At 44.1% G+C, this 27430-nt stretch overlaps 1 long non-coding RNA gene across 1 annotated transcript in view; it reads right to left on the bottom strand.

Annotated features, from left to right (window-relative positions):
• Nucleotides 1-11059, bottom strand: part of LOC111560114 — a 61215-nt gene extending 50156 nt beyond the window's left edge. The window contains exon 1 of the long non-coding RNA XR_002741678.2: nt 9567-11059. This is a non-coding gene — a long non-coding RNA (uncharacterized LOC111560114). The remainder of the gene's footprint in view (nt 1-9566) is intronic.
• Between the last annotated feature and the right edge of the window lie 16371 nt (nt 11060-27430).

Raw genomic sequence — 27430 nt, 5'->3', positions numbered from 1 at the left:
CTCTCTCCTGGACAGCTGTCACTGACTAGGCACACTATGGTCTCATCCCACATCCTCCATGCTGAGCCAGGATGATAGTTCTAAAATGAAAATACTAGTCTGATCCTCCTATAAGCAAAACTCTTCAGTGGTCCTCCACCAACCACCAAGGTCACAGTCCCTTTATTTGTCATCAGAGGTATTCCATAACCCCCACCTCCACTCCCTCCACAGCTTCTGTCTGCAGCCTTGACTCCCACTGCTGCCCTCACATCTCTTCAAGCACCCCAACATCTGTGTCTGTCTTATTATTTCCTGTCTCCTCACTATTTCGTCACCTTGAGGTGCTCTGTGCCCCATCTCTACTCCCATTCCATTCATCTAGCAAGCTCTTACCATCTTTCAAAGCCTAACTCAGCATGCCCCCCTCTGTGAATACTGTGCTCTGACACCCACTAGATCACTTCTCCAAGGTGGACTAATCACTTTCATTTAAGCTCTGGCTTTATTTTATACTACTGCCATTATTACACCTGGTATTTGATAAGAACTGGGTAAATCACAGAGCCCCAGGGGTCTCTTGGTGTTTAAGATTGATGTGAACTCCAATTCATGGCCAGTGGAAATCCAAAGACCAATTTTGGATCTATGAATTCCCTGGGAAACTGCATGCTCATGGTCACCAGTGATTATGAGCTTCTACATTTATTGATGAATGGATGGATGAATGAATAACTATACCCAAAAAGCATTGATAAGTATGGTATACTACTCTTTCAATGTCCTTGGGCCACCCACATCAGGACATTTTCATTACATCTTCAGCTCAGGGTGTCCATAGATTAACATCCGTCCATTGGATCCTTTTCCTACCTTGCTTCTCTCCTCTCTCATCCCACCCCCATTACACCTACTGGATTCCCACTAGGAACTCCAAATTCTTCCCCCTTCATTGTGCAGAAAACTTCCTCACCCTACATCAGACAGCCAAACGTTGCTATGGAATCACAATAATGCATGAGAACCCATCAGGGTCCATCCCTTCCTTTAACTGTGTTTGTAGCTATAAAAAATAAAACATTACTTCCTTACAAACTGTCCATCTCTCCCAGAGACTGTGCCCTCCTGTGAGCAGAAGGGGCCTGATTCATTTTCTATCTCCCGTGTTCCACATAGTATGCATGCAATAATGTCTGCTGAATGAATACATGAACAAACTCACAAATGATCCCACTGTCCACCCCACCCTCACCCTCTCCATGGATGCAGACTGGAAGGTGGGGGAAAGGTGAGTTCAGGATGCACAGGAGTATACAGCTGAGGAGCACTTTCCCGCCCTCCTCCCGCATGGACCATGTGTCCTGTCTTGAAGACTGGCCTCTTTCCCATCAAATGCATCACCTCAGCCACCTTCAGTGGTGGTTCAGCATATTTCTGTGTGAAATAAATGTTATTTTCTGGTGCACCCAGGTTTCATTATTTTTCCTGTCAGAGAGAATCAAAGTGAGAGGGAAGGAGAGGCTGGCAGAAAGTGGCTTCTTGCTTACACCAGAAGGAAAAGGGTAACATTACCCAAGGAAAGAGAGGGAGGAAGGGAGAGAGACAGAAAACTCACTTCCTCATTTAATCAAGTTGAAACACGGATTATCTGAGGTTGAAAAACAGCTACCTTGTTCTCGAACCAGTCTCTTGCTGTGTCTGGGGCTGTAAAACCCTTTGCGATTTTATCTTTTCATAAACTTTTATTGAATCCGATGTTCAAGGGGCCATGGAGGATCATCCAATTAAACTCCCCCCACTAATCCTACTCTTAAACCCCAGCACTAAACTGATGGGAGATTAAAAGCTAATAAAGATGACAAATGAGAGACGATCTGCAGGTTGATAAGGGAAATGGAGTCGGGTGGGGATTTACAAGAGACAAGCCAGGCCCAATTTTGGAAAACACAGGAACAGAGGGGACTTTCATGGGAGCAAGTGTAGAGAATTCTGAAAAGATGCACCACGGACACCCACGACGAAGTCCTGCTCAGTGACACTGTGATCTGGGGATGAGACAGGCTACCTGGGGGCAGCCACACAGCAGTAAGAGGGCCGACTTGGCACAGATCCACCACGGCGGCTACCACTAGCCATGGAACGCCGTGAAACCAGGAGTCCTGTCAACAGGCGGTTCCTGATACAGTCATTATCATAACGACAGCCATATAGTTGCCCTTTGTGGAGCACCAAGCACATGCCAGACACTGTCCTATGGATGTAAGTCATGTGCATGAGGAGTGCTAGCCCATTTCCTATATTAGAAAACTAAGGGCCAAAGTAAGCAAACAATTCCCACAGGCCCGTGCAAGCAGCAAAGTCAATACTACAACCCTGTCTTTACAAGAAAATAATCTCCACTTCATGCGGCTGCACTGAGAACTCAGTGAAGGTTCTGGATTCACACTGGTCCCCCCAAATCCAACTTCCTTCCTTTCCTTAGACCCATATCTTGCAATTTGAGCATCTCAAAGGGATCTTTAAATTCCTCACCACCGCCCCAAAATGCAATTTTTAACTATACAGTGAGAGTGATTTTTCAACATTCATGCCAGATAGTTTGTATCAATTCATTTAATCATTCCACAGGCATCTATGAAAACCTCTCTTTGCCAGACTCTTTCATAAATATGTATCAAACTAATCCTCACATCAGCCCTGAGAAGAAGGAATTATTTCCTCATTTTAATTAATGAGTACACAGAGGCTTAGAGAATCCAAATGATTCTCCTGGGATCACAAAGCTAATAGTGACAAGGGTGGAATTCAGGCCATGTGTGCCTGGTGCTCAAGCCTGTGCTCCTCCACAGCTCTGTCGTGCCCTCACCAGCGTCCAGTCCAGTGACAGGAATGAGACAGTTGGATACACTCACAAACAGCAAAACAGAGCTGTGTGGTCCATACCATATGAAATACACACACTGCCGTAGTAGTTTCTCCGAAGGAGGGCATTTCAAGAAAGGATTCATGGACAGGGAAGCAGTTTTTTCTGGGCTTTTGGGGGTGTCCAGTTATGGATGTTGTAAGGAGGAATATTCCAGGTGAAAGAACAGTGCGAGAGGAAAGAATGGAGCCTGTTGAGTACCCCAGTTTAGCTTCAGTGTGTGGGTCTCAACAAGGGAAGACATGATGTATAAGGAAGTTTGGGTGAAATCGGAGCACCTTGATTAAGGGAGTGAGAAAGGAAGTTAAAACCTGTGTATCACACCATCTTTCCCTGCTTCACAAGGCATGATTTCTCCCAAGGGACCAAGTCTCAGCTGACTTAACATGCAAACCAACAGGACAACTCTCCTCACAGTTGACAGAAAAGGCAAGCTTTTGGAATTTGAATGGAATAAGCTGAGGGCTAGATGTCAGCAGACAGGGTTTGCAGTTCTGGTTCAGCCATGCTATCTGAGCCCATGGCCTGGCACCACTCACCTTCTAGGATATGTCCTTTTGTTTCTACAGAAAACAAGGGGGGTTGAAGGATGAGTGTTTCTCATGGGCAATGCTATCAGTGTTCAGTGAAGAATTCACTTTGGCTTAAACCACCAGGAAACTGCAGTCTTCTGAATTCATCCTGGCTCACATGTACTTGAATCTTAGGAATATTTGGGTTGATGGGGGGTGGGAGACAGGAGAGGGTGGGTGATGGGTATTGAGGAGGGCACCTTTTGGGATGAGCACTGGGTGTTGTATGGAAACCAATTTGTCAATAAATTTCATATAAAAAATAAAAATAAAATAAAAATTAAAAAAATAAAAAAAATAAAGGAATATTAAGTGTGCCAGTTAATGGGTCACATTCACTGGATCAGGTGATGCCCAGTTATCTGGTTGAACATTATTTCTGGGTGTATCTGTGAGGTTGCTAATCCAGAAGATATTAGAATTTGAATCAGTAGACTCAGTACAGCAGATTGCCCTCCCCAGTGTAGATGGACATCATCTAACTCATTGAGGGCCTGAATCAAACAAAACGGTGGAGGATTCTCTCTCTCTCTCTCATTCTCTCTCTCTCTCCCCCTGACTGATTGAGCTGAAACATTGATCTTCCCCTGCTCTCAGCACCCAGGCCCTCCAGCTTTTTAACTACATCACCAGCCTTTCTGGGTCTCTAGCCTACACACAGCAAATCGTGGAACTTCTCAGCTTCTGTAATCACACGAGCTAATGCCTCAATAACAAATCTGTGTGTGTGTGTGTGTGCGCGCGCATAGGTGAGTATGAATATATACACACATATATGGATATGAATGGGGACAAATATGGATATGGGTGTCGATGTGGATTCGGGTGTGAATATCCCATTGGTTCTGTATCTCTGGAGCACCCTGACTAATACAGATTTAAGGACCAAGCTAGTGCCAGAAAAACAGAATTTAAGGATAAGCTTTCTGAACTGGTTCTGGGGCTTCTGGAATTGGCTCTCTTATCTGATTAAAGATGCTAATGACTCTATTCCCAGCAGTAAAGATAACACTGATCTTTCATAGCAGCAGAAACTAGCTCTTTCTGAGGCCCCACCAGGTACCTAACCCTTTCATTCCTTTGATCTCATTTTGTCATCACAGATGCAAAATGTAGTTTTGATTAATCTTTTTTTTACAGACAAAAACAGAACCAAATAAAACTGAGGCTCTGAGAGTAAGAGACTCAAGGACACATGGCTGGCCCAGTGTCTTATCTGTTGGCATGAATTTTTTTCACTGCATTAGTGGTTCTCAGTCCTGGCTGGTCATCGAATAACCAGGGCAACCCCACCCCACAAAGGTCTCTGGAAGGGCAGTTCAGGCCTTAGCATGTTTTAGAAGCCCCTCAGGCACCTCTGTGTGTGGCCAGGGTTGAAAACCACAGTGCAAACCACTGTTGCTTCTGGAGAAGACAACAGCCCTTGAGTCCAGCCACCCCAGACCTGTTCCTCAGCCTCAGCCCCACCCACCAAGTCATCTTAGCCCAGGTCTCTATTTTACAAGTTAATATTCATTTCATCACATTTAATTAACACAGGGAGACTAGAGCTGTCTCAGCCTCACACCCAGCTAGCAGGAGCCCGTGCCTCCCTCGGAGTTCAATCACAGCGCTGTCTTGCGCAATTAGCTTCCTTCCCCCAGATCTGAAGGGTCTGTGCCCATAAATATCAACCAATTTTATTGATATTTGTAATTAAAACCACCAAACGGGTCACACTTGATTGAACAAGTTTGCAACACATACATCCATAATGGGAACATGAGCATATTTGTATGTGACATTTGATAGATAATAATCCTAGGCATTTCTCATTTTCAGAACATCCTGTGGGTACCAGCTAATTAAGCCTCATATGTCTCCTGGGACAGAGGGTGTTATTCAGACACACCCCTTTGATTGTCTTTGTTCCTGAAGTTTCAGAGAAACCAAGGGCCAGGAAAGTAGGGACCAGGCTAAAGACCACAGAGAGAAGATGGCACACGCACTAGGTCTGACCGTGCCAACTTCTTAAGTTTCTTCTCCTCATAGCTTCTGTCTGTAACCTTCAAGGAAGCTGGTGTTTTTAAAAACCCAATGGCAACAAGAAGGAGCTCCAAGCCTCCCCAGAGGCTCCAAGGCTATCTCTCTAAAGTTCAACCTCATGACCCAGTTGGGCCTTCCATCGCAAAAATTAGGTGGACAAAGCCTGACTCATCCTTTAGTTCAAATCTTGTGGGGTGGGAGTGAGAGCTGCCACCACCCATCAGCACCATGGTCCCATCTCTGTGTTGGCCCAGTTGTAGCTGTGCCCACAGGTTATTTGGGATCCTAACTTTTTCTATGTGTGCCCAAAAGAATTATCTGTGAGCTGAGGGCAGATCCAGACCACAGCACTGCTCACAGACCATAAGTGGAGCAGAAACGTTTGCCATTCATGGGTCCAGCATAGGGTCAGGTTATCAAATCAGCCTCCCTCTCATTTTCCCTTTGAAATCTCATTGCTCACACATACCCAGGGAGATTAAGACCTTTCCCCAAATCCCCTAATGGCATTCTTACAAGAAACAATCAGTCTTCAAGTGAGTTACAAGGAAACCATTCTATCCCAAAAGGCAGCTTTCTGAGTGGTTGGGCAGGAAGACTATTTCTCTTGTGATCTAGAATAAATCCCTTCATTTCCAAACCCCTCAAGGGTGGAAGGGAATTCCAGGGGGGAGCAGGAAGAATGGGTGGAGAGAGACAGCGTGAAGACAGATGAAAACAGACTACCAGGCAACGTTAGAGTGAGGACGTTTTTACTGTGTTATGATTTAGGCCATACTTGCCTCCAAAAATGATTTGAGACAGTCACAACAATAGGCACATATCCAGTAAGGCCATTAAACTAGAAATAAGGAGGACACATAAATGTCTGCAGAGAGTGACACTGAGGTGGTCATCATTCCCATTATCCCAAAAGCTCAGGTAGGAACAGTGTGTTTAAAGAAGCACAAGGTGCTTCATTGATCATCAAGACAACTAACTCAATTATTCAAAGACTAATGATCCAATTTGTGTTTAATCTGGCCCTGTGGCACCAGCTCTTTCTCTCTTCTGCTGCCTAACTATGAAGAATTTCACTGTTCAACATGTATCTAACCAAACATGGTCATGAAAAGGCATGGAATCCGAGAACTTCACAGTTGGAAAGGACTTTCCACAATCACTTAAGAAGGCTTTTTCCTAAGTTCAGGAGTTCTTTTTAGAGCTGCTATATCAGAAAATTGTGCATCATAAACTTGAATTCCTCTAAATACAGGGGGCTCGCTACCTCATGAGGTATTTTTTTTCCTGAGAGTCTATTTTACTGTTACACAATTTGAGTTATTAGAAGGCTCTTTCTTGTATAAAGACAAAATCCACCCCTTGGAGAAATCAAGCAGTGATTCCAAACCTAGTTGATCTTCAAAATTATCTGGGATGCTTTTGAAAAGACATCCTGATGGGATCATAAATTAGTACACCCCTAGAGAAAACAGTATGGCATTATCTGCTATAGCTGAATGTATACACACCGATAGCCCTACAATTCTACTCTCAGGTATACACCCAACATAAAAATTTGCACAGGCACACCAGGAGACCAGTACAAAAACATTCTCAGCAGCATTAGTCACACTAGCCAAAAACTGCAAACAACCAAAATGTCCATCAACGGTAGAATGGGTAAACTTGATGCATTCAGAAAATTGAACATTTCCAGAGCGGAGCTGTCCAAAAGCATTTTCTGTAATGACGGAAATTGTCTGTTCCACAGTGTTCAAGATGGTAGCCATTTGACACACATGACTGTTGAGCACTTGAAATGTAGGTAGTGCAAGAGAAGAACTGAATTTTGAATTTGATTTAATTTTAACCCATTTAAATTTAAATAGCCACTTGCCCCTAGTGACTACTGTACTGGATAACACAGTGTATTAGAACAGTGAAAAACAGCAAACTGTAGCTATATACAATAACATGGATGAATTTCATCCAGTAATAGAAACCAGACCCCCCCAAAAATACATACTATATGATTACATTTATGAGAAGTTCAAAAATAGGTAAAATTATACTAAACGTTTAGGGATGAAAGTTAAACCTCGGGGTTTAGGGGTGCATGCTTAAGTAGCAAAACTTTGGGTAGGAAGGAAAAGGCAGGGCCATGGGGAGCTCCTGGAGACTGGGCATGTCCTATTTCTTAGCTGTGTGGTGATGTCACTTTGTCATAAATCATCAAGGTATCATTTTTGTTTGGGGTGCTTATCTATATGTGCTTTATATTTCACAATTTAAAAATGATTAAAATACAAATTATCTTTGCAACTTTTCTGTAAATCTAAAATTATCCCCAATTAAGTGTGTAATTTTTTAAAAAATACAGATTAAGTGCTTCACTTCAGATTTGTTGTGTCAGTTTCAAGAAAAGCGGCCCTGGAATTCATATTTTTCAAAAGCTCCGGATTACTTCTCTTGCACAGCCTATTGGGAAAACATTGCTGCCTCCTCTATGTGGAGCCTTTTCCCCAAGACTGAATGTCCCCCAGAATCTTCTTCTGTTCCTAGGATGCTCCTGTTTCCACTCTCTAAACACTGGGGGTTCTCAGGGGGCTCACTGTGGTAGATAATCACCCACTAATGCTGCCTGGGCCTCAGCATGGTTTTGTAGCTGCATCCTTCCACACAAGCCAGGGCCAACCTACCTGCTCACCACTTGCCTTGAGAGCTGGAGAATGAGCCACCAAAGATGAATGAGGGTGAGGTGAAAACTAGTGGTTACAATGAGTGTTAAGAATCCCATTTGTTGCCATGTCCTGGGACTCAGTTGACCACAGACAATGGTGCATGTTAGGATGCAAGTCTTTGGCAGGTCCATTGAGTGGGCCAACATCTGCAGTGTGCTCATTTCTCCTATCAGTCTGCTTGACCCTTTCCACCCTTTCCTTCCTGTATTCTGTAAGCTGCCTCCTACAAGCCCTTGTATAAGACGTGCTTCTCCCTGGTCAGACCTAGCAAAGCCAGGATCACTGAAGTTTCCTCCACCTCTCTTTTCCTCTTGGAAAGTCAAGTCTTAAGTATCAAGAATGCAAGGTTGATCAGGAAAGGGAAGAGGGAGGGTTTGACAGAGCGGGAGTCAATGAGTTTACACCAGGAAGTTTAGAGGTCACATACTAGGGAAATGAGCAAAAGTGAGGAGATGTAGGCATTGAATAATCATTTATCTCATGTGACCCCCACATTAGCTCTGAAGCAGGCTGGCAGGGCCATTGCTCTGCACAACTCCAGGGACTCCACGGGCAACATAGTCACATGCGTCCTAGAGTCTTGGGTTGTGCAGTGCCCAGCCTGTGCAGCCATCTATGGCAACTCTGTAGGCTGGGTAGGTTTTCTTATTCCCATTTTTAGAGGAAGAAACTGAGGCCAGGAGAAGCAGTGGGATTCATACTCACATCTCTTGGCCACAGCCCTGTGCTGTTATGGCTAGCACACCAATGGTTTCTGTCAACATAATAGTCCTTAAAGGCATAAAGATGCCCCATAAACACCCACTGGGAAGTGGGCAGGGACTCACCTTCTCTAGGAATAGAGAAGGACCCATATAATGCCAAGGAAGCAGGCCTTCAGCCATCACAGTATCCTCCATGTCTAGTTTCCAAAAAACGTAGCAGGAGGCCAGTCAAGTTTAGAGCATCAAGAAGAGGCTGTGGAAGGCATGGGGAGAGAAAGCCAGACTTCACCTGCATGAACACATTCAGTGAAGGCAGAGCATAATTAAGCCTAATTGTGTAAGCCCTGCCACGCTTTCGAGAGAGAGGGATGCCAAGGTCTCCAGTTATCTTCCGTTCTGTGCAGCCCGCATATCCCCACCCGAAGGTCACCCTCATTAACGCTGCCAAAAAAAGCCATCCCTCTGCACATCCAGTTGTTGCACTAATGGGCCCTTCTACCTCTGCCCAGGCATATTAGCTGCATGAACGCACATGTGTCTGCGCATCTGTGGGTGTGCACATTTGTGTGGGGTCTGTGTGAGTGCGTGTGCCTCTGGAACTGGACCTGTTTCATTTTCTTCTGGTATTTTATGTACTTACACAGTCAAAATTAATGGAATCAGTTGAGATTCAGATGACATCACACTGGTGACTCACATCTTGACAGATGGATGGGTTTCCCCCCTCTGCATTGCTTTCAAGGTAACCTTGATTTGTCACACAGCCACTGGGGAATGTCAGGAAGCAGGATTTTTTTAATAGACATTTGACTTGGCCATCCACAGTTAGCAATCCGAGCCTGCGGGGGGAACAGGGTAGAGAGGAGTCAAGGAGCAAAGCCACGGCTAGTCCTCTCCAGGGACCGAAGGGTGAGCTAATTAGTGGAGTCCTCCCCTGAGCCGGCCAGTTACTGAGCCACCCATCACTCCTTCAGAGGTGGGGACATCCAAGGGCCAATCTGCACACTGCACTGCTCTTGCTCCCTGGAAGTAACCTTTCTTCAGCAACATTTTTATTGAGCACCCTTTCCTATTGGAACATAAACAGGTATGGAGGGGTAATAAATAGTAAGAGCAGCTGTAAAACAGTGCAACAATAGAACAGGGTTGCAATTATGTAATCATTTCCGCTACTAGAATTTCTTTGAGGGAAATTTTCATTGGGAAAATGCAAAGGAGAGAGGATGATGACTCACAGCCTTTTAAGACTCAACCCGCCCCAGATTGTGTGAGTCCAGAGGTCAGACTGACATGGCTGGATGACTTCTAATTGTCAAGTCCAAGGGTATCAGCAAAGATCTTCTCTTCCTACTTAGCATTTTTCCATCTTCATATCAGTTCCTTCCTCTGCCTGGGGTTTGGGGAGATATTTCTTCCTAAAACATTAACTGCAAACACCAGGCCAAGTTAAACCAAGCAATCTAGATTGTTACAAGCAAGTAGCTCGCTCATTTTTCTAACAACCTGGCTCTGAAAGCAGACCCTGAGTATGCACCAAATGGGCAAGTGGTCAGCCTTTGTCATGCTTTGGGGCAGGCAAGTTTGCCCTCAGCACCAGGTAGACAAGACACTTAGACTTCCAGAACTAGAGGCTTCTTAGCAACCATCCTAACCAGTCTTTTTCTCATTGAGTGGTGAGTGAAGAATAAGTTCCTGAAACAACCAGCACAGGGTTCTTCCTCAATTACTGTTCCACATTCTTTAAGCTCTCCATCTACCTAACAGAAATGATAATGCTCAGCATTTACAAAGTGTAAGGAGCTCCCTCTTGCAAATCCAGAAGAATTCCAAACCCTGTTTTACTACCATAGTAGGGAAATCATGTGAAGATGAGCCCCACAGGATACCTACAAGGTCCAAGGAACATGTCTGTATCACATGCAAGACCTCTGACCTCAGCAGAAAGTCTACATGCCTGCCCTTGGACAGCTGGCTCCATCAGTCCACCTGCACCTGATGATGTTCTATCACTCTGGGGAAAGACCTCAGTGTCTGCTCTTTCCCTAGTGAACATCATGGCCAGCAAGGCAGGTCTTCCCACCCTTTGGTCACCACCTCTCACCATCTCACTCCTAACCCCATGCCACATGAGTGTCTGCCTCTCTGTTGGCTCAGGACCTCCAATCCCAAACCACCCCCACTCCATCCCCCCTGGACCACACTCCATTCTCTTCACCTAGGCTCATCCCACAGGTCAAAATCCCACTCTTTTGAAGATCCATCTCAAGCACCGTGTCCTCTAGGAAGCCTTCCTTAGTTCCCCCTTTGAAGTATGTATTTTCTCTCTCCTTGTGTTTCAACCACTTATGCCCCAAGTATCTTGTGATGAGTGGCTCTTCCAGGCAAAAATGAGTCAGTCCATGATTGCATTCTTAAAGGGAAGCTTCTGACCTGGCCCAGCTGTCTTCGGAGGCACCAGAAACTTGAGTGTGATAGTCAGTAGCAACCAACCAGGTCAGGTTCATATACAGCAACATACATATAGTGCTTGCACTTAGGATTTTATGAAAATGGAAAATGGATTGGTCAAAAGCAAAGCCATGTAACGCATGAGGGGAAACTACACTCATGCACAACACACACCTGTCTACAGGAAACCATAAGGCCATGTGGCAGTTCAGATGGCAGCCTCCACTTCCTCCACCCTTAGCAGCTGAGAGTAGCCCCAATTGATGGTAGTTGAGTTAGAAGTCTGTCCACTTAGGTTCTCTTCTGCCCATGCAGGGCTGCCCTCTGAGCCCTCTTTCCTCAGAGCCCTTAATGTGTGACCCATTCAGATTTGTTCTCAGCCTCAGTACTTGACCAAAGCACCACCCCCCCTGCAAGGAACCCCCTGATTCCCTTGCCAGGTGTTCTTTCCTTGATATTCTTTGCAAATGACTGGCTGCCTGCTTTACTTGGAGAGGAATGGCCATTTGATGCTGTAGCTCCCTATCTCTCTTAACAAGAGATCTCTGTCTGCATTTCTCTTCAGGAGCAACATCATAAGAGCAGTTAAACTTGGTTTGGAAATAACTCATTCCTTGGACTCCAGGCTAGGAATCTATGCCTAGGAATCTATTCCCCATTCTGCAGTGTGCTAATGTCCCCCATGCCACATCTTACACACCTCCACAGATGCCAGAGCCAGTCAGCACCATTGTGTGTCACCCCAGGGCAAACAGGAAGTTAGTTACAACAGCACCAAGCATGTTCTACCTTAAATTTAAAAAAAACAATAATTATAGCAATGATGATAAAGAACATCCATACTCTCACCATTTATAGACAAACTTTACTACCATCAGATCTTTACATTCTCAAAACAGTTCTGTGAAGGAAGAAGGCATCAGCACTCCCATTTTACAGGTGACAAAACTAAGGCCAGAGAGGTTAACATAACCTACACATGATCACATAGCAAGTGGAAGAATTAGAATGTAAATTTTTGTGTCTTCAAATTATTGATACCACACTGCTCTCTCTCTCTCTCTGCAGCTTCCTGAATGTCTCTTTCCTCCACATTACAAAGCTCCCAAGTAGACCCACACACACTGGCCATCTCTCCCCAGTTCTATCCCTCAGAGCATGAGGAGTCTCTATCTCTTTTAATCCAAACCTAATTCTATAACATTTACCTAGGACTTGTTACAGGGCCGCCTGGGGCACCGTGGGACTCACAACTTGGTTGTAAGGTTCCCAAGGCTCTGGGGCTCTGAATGTTACAGAGGGGAGATAGTTGCAACACAACCTACCAACCTCCAGGGATATTTTAGTTTTGGTCAACAAACCCTAGTACCAGCCCCAAAGAAGGAATTCCCAGTGATGACAATTCAGACTATGGAGGAGGCCAGTTAAGGAGACCTTTGAGACAAGAGTTGCCTTTGGGATGTTTCCAAGTTTGTTAAGATAACACTATTCCCTCCCTTTTGTACCTCAGTCCACAGGCTAGAGCCCCCAAACTGCAAGCACACCATGGAAGGATCCGCACGCACAGCAGCCAGCCCTAGCACTCTTTATCCCTACCACACAGTCGTAGTGTCCAGTGCCCCTAAAGCTTACGCTGCCAGAATCCAGAAGGATCCTCAGAGGCTGGGCATCTAAGAAAGCTCCCTCCAAGGGCAAGCAGGACATCCAGCAGGTGCCCTCCCTCCCTGCAGTGCCTGCCAACAGCTCAGTCTTCTGATTACAGGAAGGAGCTGCCTCCTCCTGTTTCCCGACCAGAGCCCTCCTCTGACCCTAATAACAGGGCTGTTGAAATCAGCAGTTCCATTTTATACAGCCAGAACCACACAGACCAGAATCAGCAGGCCAACCACAGAGCCGCATTCAGCAAGGGCAGGTAAGATTTAAGGAAAGAAATACCAGAGCATGGGAAATGGGTAGGCAGTCAGCTACAAACTTGATTTCATAATGTCCAAAGCAAACGCTGATCAGTGTTGTGCTCCTTAATAATAAGACCAACATTTCAGCTGATTCTATCACTCTCTGTGATGATTCTGTCCTTTTCCAAATTTATCATTTACACCCACCTGCTCCTCACAGCAATCCTGTAAGGCAAACATCATTACTATGTTCCTAGAAATGCAGTGCAGCAATGGGAAGAGCACAGGCCTTAGAGTCGGAGCCTGGGTTTCACTCCTGATTCTGTCTTTATACTGGGCCACTCTGCCTCCCAGATAATAGAAACCTCCAGCCTGGGGAACAGTTTCACAGGCAGTGAGACTAAGGTGTATTTTGTGCCTTGTTTATTTAAACGTACACCTGAGTGGCTTGCCATGCTCTTCCCTGATGTGTTAGCAGCAAGGTTGCCTACTGTTGGGGACACACAAGTAAGTACCCTTATCTCTGCTGAGGGTAGCTGCCTATTGGCTACAGTAGGGGTGGTCACAGCAGACCATCTCTCTGGCAAGTTTGTTCAGGTCAGAGAGAATGGCTTTAGATCAGCCACTCTAAAACCAAAATCATCTTCAAAGGGAAACATCTTTTGGCATTCTATTGCCCCAGCAATTCTGTACCACAGTTCAAATTTTTCAGTTACCAGGGAAAAAAAATATGTAAATAATGCATCTTGGAGGTTTTTACCAGGAAGCTGGGTTGCTCAAAATTTAAAATTCTAGTGGGCAGCATTTCTCAAAGTGTGTTTCAATCATTCTTCCCCAGGGAGATCTGTAAGGGGTCAATTTGTATCCATCCAAGAGATACAGCGAAGCCCCAATCCCAGTACTTGTGAATGTGACCTTATTTGGAAACAGTGTCTCTGAAGAGGTAATCCAGTTGAGGTCGTACTGGATGGCATAGAGTGGGCCTTTAACCCAATACGATCTGGGTCCTTATAAGAAGAGAAGAAATACACACAGAGATAACACTATGTCAGAGCAGAGACAGAAACTGACATGATGCAGCTGCAAGCCAAGGAAGGCAAGGATTGTGGGCCACACCAGAAACTAGGGGAAGGGCATGAAACAGGTTCTGTCCTGGAGGCTTTGGGAAAGCATGGCTCTCCCAACACCTTCATTTTGAATTCTGGCCTCCAGAGCCATGACAGAATAAATTTCTGTTGCTTGAAGCTCCCCAGTTTGTGGTACTTGGTTGCAGCAGCCACAGGAAATTAATACAAGGACTATGAGAAATAAGCCTTTAAAAATGGTGCATTGAGGGCGCCTGGGTGGCTCAGTCAGTTGAGCTTCCAACTTCGGCTCAGGTCATGATCTCATGGTTCATGAGTTAAAGCCCCATGTCGGGTTCTGCACCCTGCTTGGGGTTCTCCCTTTCTCTTCTCTGCCCCTCCCCAACTTGCACACACTCTCATTTTTCTCTCTTTCAACATAAATAAATAAACTTAAAAAACGGTGCATTCAGCAGAGCCTTTCAAGCTGAGGGTAAAAAATAAGATTTTATTTTTAAATAAGCTCTACACCTAACATGGGACTCAAACTTACAACCCTGAGATCAAGAGTCACATGCTCCATGGACTGAGCCACACAGGAGCCCTTCTGAAAAAATTTTTAAGTACCCCACTATACACCAGTTAAATTACGATCTCTGAGGGGTGGATATTTTTTTAAGTATGTTTTTAAAGCTCCTGGGAAATTCTGATGCACAATGAGCAGAATTAAACAGGTTTCCTTACCTGTAAATTTCCCAGCCTGGCTAATATGCTGTGGATTACTAAGAGGAGATATTTAGATGCAGAATTTCCCAAACTTATCTGACCACAATGTTTTTATTTTTTTTAATTTGTTTTTAATGTTTATTTATTTTTGAGACAGAGAGAGACGGAGCATGAATGGGGAGAGGGTCAGAGAGAGAGGGAGACACAGAATCTGAAGCAGGCTCCAGGCCGTCAGCACAGAGCCCAATGAAGGGCTCAAACTCACAGACTGTGAAATCATGACCTGAGCTGAAGTCAGACGCTTTAACTTGACTGAGCCACCCAGGCGCCCCGACCACAATTTTTTTAATTGAACATCTTCTACAAGGCACATATGCAGCAGAACACACTTTGGAAAACACTGCTTTTACTGGGTTTTTAGAGTCTCGGTGCATGAGTGGTAACACCTGCTTTGAAATCTTTCCAGGCCAAGCATCATTGCTACGATGCTTAATGTTATAGAGCTTGGCACTTTTTTACCTATGTGTGCATGTTCTGGAATAGATTAGATCATCCCATGGAGGCAGTGTGAAAGACTGGGTCTATTCAGAGAGTCACATGTCTTAAACAGACTCCTTTATTTTCATTTGCAGTCCTTGAACCTAGCGTCCGTCTAGTTGATTGCCAAAGTGTATGGATCTGTCTTTAAATTTTTTAACGTTTATTTGTTCTTGAAACAGAAAGAGACAGAGCATGAACAGGGGAGGGTCAGAGAGAGAGGGAGACACAGAATCTGAAACAGGCTCCAAGCTCTGAGCTGTCAGCACAGAGCCCAATGCAGGGCTCAAACTTACAGACCGCGAGATCATAACCTGAGCCGAAGTCGGACGCTTAACCAACTGAGCCACCCAGGTGCCCCTATGGATCTGTCTTTAAATGCTAACACTGGCTAGTTGTGCTCATTCTCACTAAGCCTATAACTTTAAATGCTTCAATCTATGTCAGACATAGTTGCAAAAATATCATGTGTGTGGGGCGGCACATACACCCACATTTGTTTATGCAGGACGTCCTAAACCTCATGTAGTCGTCCAACCCCATGAAACAGCTATTCTTAATCTATGATTTATACATGGAGAGGGATCTGTGAACTGAAAGAGAAAAAAAAGTACCTTTACGTTTTCACTAACTGCCTTTAATAATGAATGTAGGCAACAAACAAATGTAGCAATGGCAGTACCTTTGACTTTGTCACCAGTAGAAATCACAGACTTTCATGTCATATCCCATTACAGGCGTTGCAAGTGCCTCAAAACAGCATTTACAATCATCATTTCTCCAAAACTATTTCTCCAAAACACCTGATGTTAGATCTCGTTATTTAATGTGTTAATGATGAAGCACAGACATTCCTTATCAAATTTATTTTTGCTTAATATTTTGATGGTTTTTCAATATAATCTGTTTCATTGGCAATTTCTGTATATTTGATACTCTGCATTTAAAAACATTATCCTGGGGGCGCCTGGGTGGCTCAGTCGGTTGGGCGTCCGAATTCGTCTCAGGTCATGATCTCGCAGTCCGTGAGTTCAAGCCCCGCATCGGGCTCTGTGCTGACAGCTCAGAGCCTGGAGCCTGTTTCGGATTCTGTGTCTCTCTCTCTCTCTCTGACTCTCCACCCCCCCTTCATGCTCTGTCTCTCTCTGTCTCCAAAATAAATAAACGTAAAAAAACTTTTTAAAATAAAAAGTAAAAACATTATCCTGATTTACAGTCTTCACCTGACTGCCAAAGGGTCCATGGCACACAAAAAGGTGAAGATCCCCTGTTCTAGATAATCTAGTGCACATAAGGATCACCTGGGACTATTGTTGAAAATGCAGAATCCTGGGTCTTACCCTCAAAGAATTGGACTCAATTGGTCAGAGGTGGGACCCAGAAGTCTGAATTTTTAAGCACACCATGGGGATACCGACACAGATTTTTCACGGACTGCATTTTGAGAAAAAGTGCTCTAGGAATTCTTAAATTTACTCATGGGTCAACCAAGAGCATCAAAGTCAAATCTTTGAGTAATTATCTCATTATTTTGGTGGTTTACACTTCATGATGTCATTGGCACACTGGGAAGATGCCATACGCAATGTCTGTATAAATTTGATGCTTTCCTCATTATTACAATTTCCTAAATGCTATCAACTTATCATTGTATATTTCTGTGGAGATCTCTGGTAGGATTTTTATGCATCTCAAATCAGAAAAAGTCATGTTGCTCCTAAGCAACTTTCCAAAAACCTTTGAACAGTATTAATCCTGAAATTATTTTCCTCTCCATACTGACCACAAGAAGACAGAACCCCGACTTTACGTCTAATCTCTAGAATCATTGAGAATATAGGCTATGCATCTGTGACCAAATGCTACTTTGGATGCTTTTTGTGATTCTCCAGTCAAACCATACTAGAACATCTATTTGCTACCTTTGGAAAGCATTATTATAGCAAGAAAACAAAAAGAAACAAAAAGTGTTAAGGCTCAGCTTACAAGCTTCAGAATCAGCAACTGAGACCCACAGCAGAGAAAGCAAATGAGAGGATGCACTTTTAAATCTCAAAATCCTGACAAGGCAGTATGAAATGCCACAGCCCCAAAGGAATCATGGCTAAAGTTTATGCTGTAAATAATAAATTTGAAAGTAACTGATAAAGTGCCACACTACCTTTTTCTGTCAAGCCAATATTTCCACAACCCAGAGGATGGGAATGTATGGCAAGAAGCAGAGAGGAGCAAAGAATGCAAACCGGTGGCTGTCCAGACTCGGAGTCCTGCAGCCCCTTCTCTGTCCCTAAGCCAGTAGGATTGTGGATCCAAAAGAAGCAGAGACTTGGGTGCAGCCTCAGAGGAGCTTTCCCTGTGGGGTCCCCTACCTCTTACGCCAGCCTGCCCATGTAGCACCTCAGAAGAAAGGGCCTGGGACAGTCCCCTGTGCTCCTTGCAGTCCCAGAATGTTGGAGAAGAGGGCCTCAAATGTTCCAATCCTCCATTCTCAAATGTAGTTGATGGAGGCCAGTGAACGCAAAGAGGGATGGTGAATCAGACAACAGGTACACTGGCTAATCCTAGCACACATGGAAATCACAAAAGGAAGGATTGCTTTCTCAGGCCACAAAAACAGGGATACAAATAAGGCAGTTCAAGGTTTCCAAGCCCATTGGGTTTTTCTCCCTCCTATGCCTTTTCCTACTGGGGTGGCCTCTGCCTTCTGGGTGCTGGAGGCATTGTCTGTGCCAGCTCAGGCTGCTATAATGAAATCTCATAGACCAAGTGGCTTAAACAACAGGCATTAACTTTGCACAGTCCTCGAGGCTACAAGTCCAAGACCAAGGTAGATGTGGTTCTTGGCAAGGGCCCTCTTCCTGGCTTGCAGACAGCCACCATTTTACTGTATCCTCACATGACCTCTTCTTTATGCAAGCATGCAAATAGAGAACTTTGGTCTCTATCTCTTGTGAAGACACGAATCCCATTGTGGGGGATTCCACCTTCACAACCTCATCTAAACCTACTCCCAAAGGCCCCTCCTCCAAAAACCCTCAACTAAGGATTAGGGCCTCAACATATGAATTTGCAAGAAACACAAACATCCAATCCATGTTGTGTCAGGGCTGTACCTGGCCCAGGTCACCAATTACACTGGTGAAATCTCCTGATGCCCCATCACTCCTGCCGTGTTCTCTCCATCACTCAGCACTCCTCATGGCTTCACTGAAGCCAGTGCTTCTCCTGGGATGCTCACAGTGTCTCACCTTCATGCTGCTCCAGTTTCTCAGCCTGTGGAAGTTATGTCTTATGGGATTGGACAGTGGGACTGCCCATTCTTTCTTTCCAGAAGTTCTGCCCAATGTTCTTCAGGACTTCAACTTTTGATCCTGAACAACTATTTTCTCTCAATTATATATTTCAAAGATTTGTGCTGTAATGCCAACACTGATGTAGGCATTGACAGTTTCTGCATTTCTTTTTTTTTTAATATTTATTCTTGAGAGAGAGAGACAGAGACAGAGTGCAAGCACAGGAGGGTCAGAGAGGGAGACACAGAATCTGAAGTAGGTTCCAGGCTCTGAGCTGTCAGCACAGAACCCGACGTGGGGCTCAAATTCACAAACTGCTAGAACATGATCTGAGCTGAAATCGGACACTTAACCAACTGAGCCACCCAGGTGCCCCTCTGCATTTCTATTTGTAAGATGGCTGACTGAGGGGAACCAGATAAGCCAGGGCAGCCTGGTGCGCACTGGCAGAGGGGTTCCAGGGACAAGACACAGAACAACCCATGCTTCCACACATATGCCAGGTACACATCTCTGAGCACCAGGCTTACCCTGCCTCCATTATTGTCTTTTTTTTACCCTGACCTCTATAGAGTATTCTCTTGAACTGTGTGTGTGTGTGTGTGTGTGTGTATGTTTCAGAGAGATTTTGTTCAAATCTTTTGTAGATTAAAGCGAGATGCAGATAATAAAATGTAACATGTCACGGCTGGGCAAGGGGTTCGCTAAGATGTAGCTATTAATTATCTGCATTTTACAGATAATTAATGGTCGGTGTCCACTAAATACTGGGTATTTTATTATCTCCATTTTTACAGCTGAGGAAATGAATAATCCAAGAGTTTAAGTGACTTGCTCCACATGATACAAGTAATATTTCAGAGAACCAGAACTCAAAATTAGACCTCTTCTGCCTCCAGACCCTATGCTTTTTCCCCTGTAACACACTGTTTCTTTCTAATACTTTTTCAAGTGATTTTACATTCAAGCATCCAGTGGGTTATTATACTTGGGTACCAGGGTGTTAAGATGGATCTTCAAATGATGTTTCTAAAGAACTTTGAATTTCCCAGGTGAAAATTCTCATTGAAAACAGCTGTATTGTCAGCTCTTAATTATTGGTGACAGCGAGAGGCAGGGATAGAGCAGTTGGATGAGATTCATAATTAATCACCTTCTCTGAGTCAAGAGTTTCAACCTGCTTCTTCCATAACTCCTCCTGCTGAAGCTGCCCACAGGGAGAACCTAGTTTCCTCAGAGGCTGAACTCCCAAGATGTGAGCTGGGCAGAGTTGTCATGATCAGACATCTGCATTAATGTGGCATCAGAACAGCAATCCAGAAGAACAAAGGAACACAAGCAGCTAAAGACGAGATTTTAACCAGAAAGAAAGGCTCAAATCAAAGTTGTGGGTCTGCTCAGACCCCACCATTACCATTCACTATTTTACTGAGTCTACATCACCCTTCTTGGAGAGGAGACAAGAGAGGAGAAGAGAGGAGTCATCAAGGATGACTGTCAGACAATCTGAAAAGAGACAGCAATCCTTTAGAATGGCAAGGTTTATCACTTACTTTTTAAAAAAACTGGGTTTTTTTTTTTTGTTTCTATTTGGAGAGTTATTTGGCCAATCTCCATTTTTGTGTCTAGAGCTCCAAGGACAAGTGGGAATGATAAAGTGAGCAAGAAACTTTCTACTTTGTGGTAGAAGTTATATTCCCACAGCCTCAAACATTTACTTAGTACCTACTATGTGACAGGTAACAAAATGCATTGATTACTGCAAACATAAGGGCGGCCACACACCCTCTGACCTTTTGCATCAGAGCATCCAGAGAAGTCAAAGTCATTCAAGAAGGAAAAATGTAAGGCATGGACAAAGAAGCAGGAAGCCACAGGGCATTCTAGTACTAAAACCATATGTCTGCTTCTTTCTCCGATGGAGAAGCTCATGAAGTGTCTGCCTCTGCACTTAATCAAAAGCATTAGAATTATGAACAATCCTATAACCCTTTGACAGCTTCCCAGTGTAACCAGCTAACTCCAGCATATGAGGTTAAGTTGGACGAAACCTATCTGAACCGATTATGATTTCATGGCACTGCTATGAATGTAAGAGTAACAAAAGCAAAAAGACCCAGAGTTCACCAGACCCACCAGACCCCAGATAGAGTCCTACCTTTCAGATGCTCCTCACTTACTGGTCTCTGAAATTTCTAAGGCTTCAGAAGAGTCCCCATTTTCTTTATTTTTAGATCTGCCCTAGCATGAGTGTTTTTGACCTTCCATCTCTGTGATCTTAGTCAGAGCCAGAGAGTCCTCTTCCTGCTTCATCCTGGCCACCCACGTGATTGGAAACCAGTTCTGAGGTTGGCATAAGGAAGCTTGGGTTTTATCTCTCTGAAATAAATTGAAAGGATGGAACGAAGGGAGGGAGGGAGGAGTAAAGGAAGGAAATAACATAAATAAAACATTAAATGAGGCAGGTAATTACAAAGCTTCCCCTAAAACACAACCATTTGAAAACCTCTATCAAATGGGAATACAGAGTTTCTCTGGAAGAGGAAGAGGACGCAGGTGTATGCTAACTCAGTGCCTAGAATCTGGATTCCAGTGGAGCAGATCCCACTTCTGGCTAGCTTTTACTGGGTAGCTGAAAAATGGAGTCCAGATTATTTTAGCAACTAGCCTGAGATCTTCTTTCCCCAAGAAAAAGGCCAAATGTTGTGTCCCCTCTTATGGACACTGATATTTTTGATTAGAAATTCTAACCCAACACTGTCATAGTGTATCCCCACATGGACCTAGGCTCTGGACTGGAAAAAAAGAGATATCTCTATCAATAAAAGAGAAGGTCTTGGGACAGGGACAGCAGAGAGACCGCGGGGGTGGAGAAGGGGTGGTGGACAAAGGCAGGCCTTGGAGAGGGCTCAGAAGATTTACAGGACTAGGAGGGGACAGAGATTTATAGATTCTGAGAGTACCAGGGATCCATTTCTTACTCTTTCACATGCTCTGGAGATGTCAGAACCTCAGAGGGCATTGTCTCTGCGGGCATGTCTAGGTAATGAGACCCTACAAACAGGGTGCCCAGTCATCCTGGCTGGCACAGGGGAAGCTAAACCTCAAGGGACTGTGTGGGTGTATAAACCAGACATGTTCACATAAACTAAAGACCAGAGCATGTCCAGCAAGTATTCTGTACTTGTTAAGATTCCATGACTCTTCTAACTCAAGGAGAACAGAGAGTCGGGGGGGAAGGAGCTCCAGTTACAGCTAAGATTGAATTTTCCATTGGCCTAGCAGGATGTGGGCTCAGAATAAATGAAATTAGAGTTAGGGGAAGGAAAGCTGCCCTTATTTCTCATGTTGTATGAAAAGTAAAATTCATACCCACTGGAGCTGAGCTCTGCCCCACCCACAGCCCACACCTGACTTACACTCTTTGCCTAAGTCCCTCACTGCGTTGGCAGCATCCCCATGGAGTCTGACCTCAGGAAATGCCCACAGTTCTACAGCTCAGCCTGCTGGATCCCAGACTTTGCAAGGCAGATATGCCTTTAAAATGCATGAACCAACACTAGTTAGAAGTTAATATTTCATGGATTAATCCCTTACTGTACTGCAGCTTTCCCAATGTCAGAGTCTCAAAGCTTTGTCTTGAATGCTGTCCAGCCTCCTCAGGTCCTCCTCTCTGAGCTGGCGCCGAATGTTCAAAAGCACTTTCCCATTTCAGCCACAGTTCCTGCCTCAAAACTGCAAACTGCAGTCCTCAGAAGAGCTTTGTTTTGTCCCATATTTGTCATTTGCAAGGATTGAATCTGATATGTGATTATAAAATAATGAGACTGACTTTTACACAAATCACAGACATTATGAATCCAGATGAGTGCTGGCCTTCAAAGATGTCACCTTGGGAGGCTGGCCACATACTCCAGTGAGGCTGCCACCCAGACACCATGACTGGAATTTCACTATGGAAACTGCCTGCAGGGACAATTAGCCAATTACAGAAGAAAATAGAAAATCAGTCCCACCACTCGGTGGCACTCATGGCTCTCAAGTATGATTCACTGTTTGTGGGTCACCCTCCCCTGGTAGCCTGTGTCCTCCTTCAGGGCATGTGTCTTATTCATTTTTGCAGTCCCTAGGCAGTGCACAGAGCCCAAGCATACAGGAGGCCCTTCATAAATGCTTGGTAAATAAACAAGGATCCTCACTGGCCCAGCATATTTTTAACTGCTCCATTTCCCCCATCTTCTACATTGAACACTCATTAGTTATCTATAGCCTCCCTTTTTTGCTGCTTAAGTCACAACAAAAAATACCTAGGGAGGGAGCTAGAGTTGACCATAAGCAAAGCAGGACTGAGGTTTCTGTATCCACTGGGGTAGGCTAGGTAACCAACACACCCCAAATTCCAATGGTCTAAAGCAGTAAAGGTTAATTGCTAACTCTTTGCAAGAGTATAAAGCCTGGAGCAAGGGTGGGGGCTCTGCTTCACATGGCCATTTCTCAGTTGCACACCCACCCAGGCCAACAGAGACTACCATGCTCTTGACAGGAACTTTAGGGTTCACACAGTGTGGGAGAAATGAAGAGACCAGAGATGCTCACACCAACAATTAAATTCCCTACCTGGAAATAACATATAAGCTCCACACTCGCAACCCAAATGGCCCACTGGTCTCATAATCCCATTGCAAGGAGGGACAAGAGAGTAATTGGAATTCTCCTATGTGCCTGGAAAAGAAGAGGACAAGATCAAGATATGGGTAAGTGTTAGAATTCTCTACCACAAATCAAATCTGTAAGTCAGCAAAAACAGATCAATGAGAGCATCACATGTGATGCATTGTTACATTAATGGCCCCTCCATGGATCATGACTCCCAGAATCTGTTCCCTTGCTTAATTCACTTTCACATTGACTTTAAGCTTGGCCATGTGACTTTCCTTGGCCAATGGGACATCAGCAAATGTGACGCTTGCACCCTGAGGCTTGCCCTCTTGGAAGTCTGCCACTAGCATGTAGAAAGACTGAGTTTTCTGCTGGAGAGACCACACAGAAGAGTGGAGGCACCTCAGTTGACAGCCCCAGCCAACTGGAAGATATGCATGAGGCCATCTCCATCAGCCAGCCCCCAGATGAGCTGACGGCTGAGTGCAAGCATATGATTGAACCCAGCCAACATCATGTGGGACAGAGATAAGCCATCCAAGCTAAGCCTGCCCAAATTACTGAACTACAGAAGAGTGAACAAATAAATGGCTCTTGTTTGAAACTGCAAAAGTGTGGACTGATTTGTTGCCAGCATTAAAAAACTGGTAAAGCCATTCATATCTAGAACAGGGGTGCTGCTACAACAAAAAATTTAAAACATGTGTTGGCTTAAGGACAAGACAGCAGACAAGAGATGGGAATGCAGTGAATAGGTTATTAGTAAAGACTGGAGAAATGGTGGACCATCTTCCAGTGTGTGCTAGAAAGGTAGTGAGGAGACTGTCACTAGAAGCTAGAGAAAGGACAGCCCATGTTATGCAGTCACAGAATCATTGGCAGAAATGTTGTATGTTGTAACTCAAAAGATATAAAGTATTTAATGAACCTATGAATCTAGAGGACATTTCTAGACATAATGTAGATAGCTTCAGTTGGATATTTCTGTTCTGTGTGATAAGATCCTGCCAAAGAGGAATAAGCTAAAGAAGATACCATTCCATATTCAAGCATATTTCTGAAGAAATGTAGAGAAATAGAAATTTCTGGTTTAAAACAAATTAAACCATTTTCATCCCTTGTATATCCAGCCAAACAACGATTCTCAAGTAGGAAATAACTTCATCATAAAGATCAAAGATATGTTTGTAAGACCTCTGAAAGACAATGCCTGGGAGACCCTCTTAGCCAGACAAAAAGGGAGTCTGAGAATCTTGAGGGCACTGTCCCACTGCAGTTGGAGGTCTATCTCAAAAATAATTGTGGATTAAGTTTTTGGGTTATGGAATGAATCCCAATAAGATTCATAGAAAACCCTAAAAATTTTTCAGGAGCTTTGTCAGTGAAAGCACTATAAGGTTGCACTAAAAGTGAAAGAGACAATTCAAAATAAAAAGAGACCTTTGGACCTCCACTTTCTACAAGCAGGAATCAGTCTGAGCAATGTACTTAGCTATAGGTATGGATACTTTCCTATGGGAAAGAGAAAACATGCCACAGAGCGGAGCCAAAAGCTCCCTGGGAAGATCTAAAAGTTACAGAGAAAAAGCGACTAGGTAGCCCTCTCAGGGAGCCAAATCAGACCCTAATCAAGGAACATTCTCTGACCCATATAGAGAAGCCAGCATGTGACCAGCTAGACTTCACAACTCTTGGCAGTGACTGCTTTGTGGTTCCCATTGTCTCCATTCTATTTATTTTTTATTTTTTTTAAGTGTATTCATTTTGAGAGAGAGAGAGAGAGTGAGAGAGAGAGCACAAGAACAGGGGAGAGACAGAGATAGAAGAAGAGAGAGAATCCCAAGTAGGCTCTACACTGTCAGTGCACAGTCCAATGCAGGGCCTCCCTCCATCCTCAAACCATGAGATCATGACCTGAGTCGAAATCAAGAGTCAGATGCTTAACCGACTGAGCCACCCAAGCATCCCTGATTCCCATCATATCCATTTTATTTTTTTTTCAATATATGAAGTTTATTGTCAAATTGGTTTCCATACAACACCCAGTGCTCATCCCAAAAGGTGCCCTCCTCAATACCCATCACCCACCCTCCCCTCCCTTTCACCCCCCATCAACCCTCAGTTTGTTCTCAGTTTTTAAGAGTCTCTTATGCTTTGGCTCTCTTCCACTCTAACCTTTTTTTTTTCCTTCCCCTCCCCCATGGGTTTCTGTTAAGTTTCTCAGGATCCACATAAGAGTGAAACCATATGGTATCTGTCTTTCTCTGTATGGCTTATTTCACTTAGCATAACACTCTCCAATTCCATCCATGTTGCTACAAAGGGCCATATTTCATTCTTTCTCATTGCCACGTAGTACTCCATTGTGTATATAAACCACAATTTTTTTATCCATTCCCATCATCTCCATTTTATATAAAGGTGTCTGTAACGTCTATCCAGCTCCTTTCTTACTATTGTGTTTTAAGGGTGTGGGGGCAGAATACTCGTCTTCTAAGTTCAAGGTTGCTGGATCAAGTGAAGTTGCACCTGAAGTTGCCATACTTGAGAGGACTTATCTACATAATAACCTGATGCAGCCCATGAGACAATGGACTTCAAGCTTGATGCCATAATGAGACAAAACTTTTGGGGGTCTTGGGAAGGGTAAGTGTATTTTGCACATGACAGGGAGTGATTTGCTGAGGCCACAAATAGACTGTAGTATCTTATTTCTAAAGAAGGCCCATTTCTTCCATCTATGTTGCACACCTTTGTAATGTGACTATGCAGCTCCTTTCATTACAAAGTGAAACCTATTTCTCCACCCTTTGAATCTCAGCTGGACTTGTGACTTGCTTTGCCCAATCAAATGGGACTAAAGTGATATCATGTGACTTCTCAGCCCAGGCCTCCAAAGGCTTAACAGCTGTAGCGTTCATACCTTTGAAAAGTGACTATTACCACGTAAAAGAAAAATTGCTTATCCTGCTAAGAAGAGGGAAACTATGAGGAGATCCAGACATGTACCTGAAAGCTCTAGCTGAGGATGTGTGAATGAGGCCAGGCATGTGAGTGAGTCCATGTTGGGAGATCCAGCTCCCGTCAAGCAGTGGATGAATGACTGCAACCAAAAAAAGAAGAACCATCCAGCTAAGTCCAGCTCACATTTCAGAACTGTGAGCAAATAAATGATTGTTGTTTTAAGCCATATTTTTTGACACAGTTTGTTATGCACGAATAATAACTAAAATAGGGACACCTGGGTGGCTCAGTCGGTTAAGCATCCAACTTTGTCTTAGGTCATGTTACAAGTTCATGAGTTTGAGCCCCACATCAGGCTCTGTGCTGACAGCTCAGAACCTGGGGCCTGCTTCAGATTCTGTGTCTCCCTCTGTCTCTGCCCCTCCCCTGCTCACTCTCTCTCTCTCTCTCTCTCTCTCTGTCTCTCTGTTTCCCAAAAATAAACATTAGAAAAGTAATAATAACTAAAATACTAAGAAATAGAGTAATGGTTCAGTTGTTTTGTTTGTGCTATATATAAGCTAACTGTTCCCAAATACCTTAAATTGCACAGTTGTGTTTGATTTCCTCCTAGACCCATGTGGTAGGTGTTGCCATTATGACCACCTATGGATAAAGAAACATAGACTCAGGAGGATAAGTTAACTATTCAGGGCCATGCCACCTGTAAGTTAACCAGGACTCAATTTTTTTTTATTTCAAAAGCCAGGGTACTACTTGTCTTTTAGTATTCAGAGTCTCTGAATCAAGAGAGAGGGCATCAGAGGAGTCACACTTCAGGAGCCTTATCTGCTTCTGAACATGATGGAGATCACAAGATAATGGACTTCAAGCTTGATCACTATAATGAGAAATAACTTTTGTCATACCACTGGTGCC

The sequence above is a fragment of the Felis catus genome, chromosome B1 (genome assembly GCF_018350175.1).
Source record: "Felis catus isolate Fca126 chromosome B1, F.catus_Fca126_mat1.0, whole genome shotgun sequence".
NCBI lineage: Eukaryota > Metazoa > Chordata > Mammalia > Carnivora > Felidae > Felis > Felis catus.
Note: the sequence above shows the minus strand (reverse complement) of the source record. Positions and strands in the feature narration are given on the sequence as shown.